Below are 4,512 nucleotides of genomic sequence, written 5' to 3' on the forward strand. Positions count from 1 at the left end.
ACCAGCATTATCCAGAAAAAGTGCGAATTGGGGTTGTTTTATCCAAGTTTAGATGTGTTACATATTGGCACTTCGGTTTATCCATAGATGGGGTTGTTTTATCCAAGTTTAGATGTGTTACATATTGGCACTTCGGTTTATCCATACATGGGGTTGTTTTATCCAAGTTTAGATGTGTTACATATTGGCACTTCGGTTTATCCATACATGGGGTTGTTTTATCCAAGTTTAGATGTGTTACATATTGGCACTTCGGTTTATCCATAGATACTCCCTTACTTAGGATAGGGCATGGTTAGTGACTATATTTTGGGCTTCGGATGAGGTCCAAGGTTCACTCCACGATGTGCCGCTGAATATATTCGAGTAGTCACGTATCTTTCTATAACGTCATAACATACAACTACAGGGTGTTATAGCAAATTTCTTCAAAAGCGTGTCCTAGTGGGTAACATGTCAGACAGTGGGTACGTTATAAAAGTGACAGTAAGTTCCGTTATCTGATTAATAGTTGCCGGGTGGGGCTGACCCTCCTTTGGCCAACAATTCTAAATAGGGGATGAATAAACCGAAACTTGGGGTCTCTGTCTTAGCTATTTCATCTATGTGTCGCATAATGTGCCGCTTAGGCTGAAAATACCAAATATTTGTTATGTTTATTTTTCATACCTTAGGCTGTTATGCTAATTTAGTTTGCTACCCACTTGATGTCCAGTCTAACCTAACCTTATGTTATGTAGGCTTCAGGTCGTATCCATGTAGGCACGAGTATTTTTATGACGTCACAAGATACAACGTTACTTCCAAAACAATTTCTTTTAAAGTTGTTAGAGCAAATCTCTTTGAAAAGGTGCCCTAGTGGTTAGCACGCCGTACTGTGGATCCAAGGTTCAATGATTCGCATACTATTATGAAAAAATCCTGATCTACACTTCGTGGCTGTTGGTGCGTTATAAGAGTAACAATAATATCTAACTATTCGATTATAGCAGCGTAAGAGTTGGTGGTGGTTGCTATTAACTAGATACCTTTCCTCTATCAGTTCCAAGTTAGGGACGACTGAAAGAGATAACATTTCTGAGGCTTTGCGAGAATATACAAAACAAGCAGCTTCATGTACTAGATTTTTATCTAGTCAACGAAAAGAGTTGCTTATTTTATGATATTCAATTTTGTTTACATTAGTTTAGTTTTCTGTAATTATTTACAAGTTATAAGCGAACAGCATGAGGTGATGTATCATATTTTATGTTCTTAGGCTAAAATCCAGAGCCCCCAGTGGCACAGCGGCATGTCTGCGGACTTACAACGCTAGAAACCGGGTTTCGATACCCGTGGTGGGCAGAGCACAGATAGCCTATTGTGTAGCTTTGTGCTTAATTTCAAACAACAACAATAAAATCCAGAACTATGTTTTAACACATGATCAACTTGCTGATCAAATTCATCATGCATCTCTCATCAATTTATGTAGCATCTTAGTTCAGTCCTTGTTTTTTTCTTCCTACTAATAAGTAGCTCCTAGTGATATGATTGGTCTGATGTTCTGGAAAGTTCTGATAGAAATCAGATCGTAATGTTGTAAGGCTAGTTCTTAATCGGAATTCGTCTAACGTTGATGAGATTTATTGTGGTCAGTGGTGTAATCTTTCATTTCGTCCAGTAGCCAGCGAGTAGAAAGGAATCGAGAGAAGAGATAAATGTGTTTACTACTTTAATAATTCACGAGTCGTCCTCTTAACTGTCCATGAATTTGCCGTGTCAGTGTCTTATTTCGTTGTTCAGTTTGACTTAAATAAAGCTCTACTAAACAGATCTTATCGAGGCTCCTGTTATTGAGGACACACCTTATAATACTACATTAAATCCACATTCCAAACTCAAAATAATTAGTTCTACCTTTGTTACAGAATTCCTGGACATTGTTATGACATCTGAAACTCAGGATGTTGTTTATTATAGTCCACATTTTCCTGTGATGGCGTTTATTTTTGTTAAATAATTCTAATTCGTTTAAATAATCTTCAATACCACTGATAATTACACGCATCCTATCAACTCCAAACTTTAGTGTTTATGCTGGTCTATAAACACTTGTGTATTCAATGCCCTGAAACTTGAGGTTTCGTGACGATGAACCAGAGCCCTGTGAAATTATCTGTGTAGACATTGGAATAGTGCACTATCAAATATCAGTTCGAGGGATTGATCACGTGGTAAGCTGAGGCTACTTTCACTAGAACTTTAAGGTCAATATCTAAAGGCGTAAATGCAGCATTGAAACCATAATCCCTATGGAAACACGTTCTCCAATAATCCAACCACTCTGGTTGATTAAGCTATCTCCGAGGAAAGCAATGCATCGTTTGAAGCTCATACTTCAGTTTTCACTATTTCTGTTTACCAATTCAAGAATAACGAGATCAAGTGTGACCATTGACACTTACACTCGCTCTAATGATGTTCTTCACTAACAAACATATCTTTTCATTAATTGACCGTGATCGATAACTGTTTGAACTTTTGTCTCAGTCATTAGTTTTCCGCACTTTAAATCTGAAGGTCCATGGCTCGCATCCCACTGCTACAATGTCCCGATCTGCACTTTAGAGCCATGGGTGCGTGACAGTCAAATTCCACCATTGCATTAGTGTAACCCAAGAGACGGCGATTGGTGTTGTTTACCAGCTGCCTTTTTTTCTAGTATATAACTTCAACCTTATGCGCACGTGATCCACGTGTAGATACGTGTGAAAAGCGCAAACAGTCCACGTGTAAATAAATACGCTTGAATATCCAAAACTAACTAACAACTGCTTTAAGAGGCAACTGCTCTACACCTGTTTCACATCTATATATATATATAACTTACAGGGTTCTCAAGTTAGCTGAGATAAACAATCGCGTGTTTGTTTTGCAAAAAAAAAAATCAGAAGCTACGACTATAGGAAGGATTACCGATCCCAGGTATCAGGTAGACTGACTAGTATTCTAACACTGCTATTTTAAGTGTTTCTCTAAAAACCAAAATAGGACAAAGAACAAAACAAAACTAGTGCAACAGGTTTCATTTAGAAATGTAACTTAAACATTTTCGGGTATCAAATATCCAATTCTAGCTGTAGAATGTTCGTTTCAAACACCGTCATTCTTCAGTTATTCGAAATCATTAAGTACATTAATAATTCCATTTATTACTTTCTTCTCGAAAGGTTCTTAAAACCTACAATGACTTCAAAATGTAACGAAAGGAATATTCATCACTACCAAATATAGAGAATATTAAGTAATTCATTTCATGTTTTCCTTTGAATAGTTTTGAAACATAGTACAAACACTATTGATCACTAATTTTATCACACGAGCTGTTATGTTTCTTTATCAACTGAACAGCTTCGTCTTTATTTTTCACTTTAAACACTTCTCCGCTGCATATTGTATTTTTCTTCTCTACTGTCTATTAACTTAGTGTGTTTAGCCCTTTAAAATAAGATATTCAATGAAAAACCGAGGTTAAGGATTTCTTTGTAACTTATGGTAACGACATCTATTCTTTTGATTGACCGTTAAGGTAAGAAAAGTCCGTCGGTGGGTCAGTGGTAAGCTTAAAGAATTACAATTTTAAAATCCAGGGTTTGATTCCTTGTGGTGGAAAGAACGTATATAGAGCAGCCCCGCACTGAAAAAGCAACAACAACAACAAGTAAGAAAATAATAATATCGCTAAAATCTAGGGTTCGATTCCCTGTGGTGGACAGAGCGTAGTAGCTTTGCGATAAAACAACAACAACAAGTAAGAAAATAATAATATCGCTAAAATCCAGGGTTCGATTCCCCGTGGTGGACAGAGCGTGGTAGCTTTGCGATAAAACAACAACAACAAGTAAGAAAATAATAATATCGCTAAAATCCAGGGTTCGATTCCACCGTGGTGGACAGAGCGTGGTAGCTTTGCGGTAAAACAACACGTAAGAAAATAAAGAGAATAGTTAAATCATTATGAATGATATTAATAATATCTTGTTCCCATTCGCTGATATCAGCTGTATATTGCTTTGAATATGTTGCAATGTAATGAAACTGTAAGTGCAAAAACAATGAAGGCCTAAATATATTATTATTAGATTGCTTTACTTTTGTTAACTAAAAACGTCAGTACAACATAAGGTATATTACTTTACCTTGTGTTAGATAAAATGCTCTGTATAATGTAAGTTAGATTACTTTACCTTATGTTAGATAAAATACTCTGTATAATATAAGTTAGATTACTTTACCTTGTGTTAGATAAAATACTCTGTATAATGTAAGTTAAATTACTTTATCTTGTGTTAGATAAAATACTCTGTATAATGGAAGTTGGATTACTTTACCTTGTGTTAGATAGAATACTCTGTATAATGAAAGTTGGATTACTTTACCTTGTGTTAGATAAAATACTCTGTATAATGTAAGTTGGATTACTTTATCTTGTGTTAGATAGAATACTCTGTATAGTGTAAGTTGGATTCC

The 4,512-nt window shown here is 35.8% G+C and overlaps 1 protein-coding gene across 1 annotated transcript in view; it reads right to left on the reverse strand.

Annotated features, from left to right (window-relative positions):
* LOC106470653 (hemicentin-1-like) overlaps window positions 1–4,512 on the reverse strand; it is an 89,096-nt gene that overhangs the window by 22,083 nt on the left and 62,501 nt on the right. The window lies entirely within an intron of this gene.

This window comes from Limulus polyphemus, unplaced genomic scaffold (genome assembly GCF_000517525.1).
Source record: "Limulus polyphemus unplaced genomic scaffold, Limulus_polyphemus-2.1.2 Scaffold4143, whole genome shotgun sequence".
NCBI classification, from domain to species: domain Eukaryota; kingdom Metazoa; phylum Arthropoda; class Merostomata; order Xiphosura; family Limulidae; genus Limulus; species Limulus polyphemus.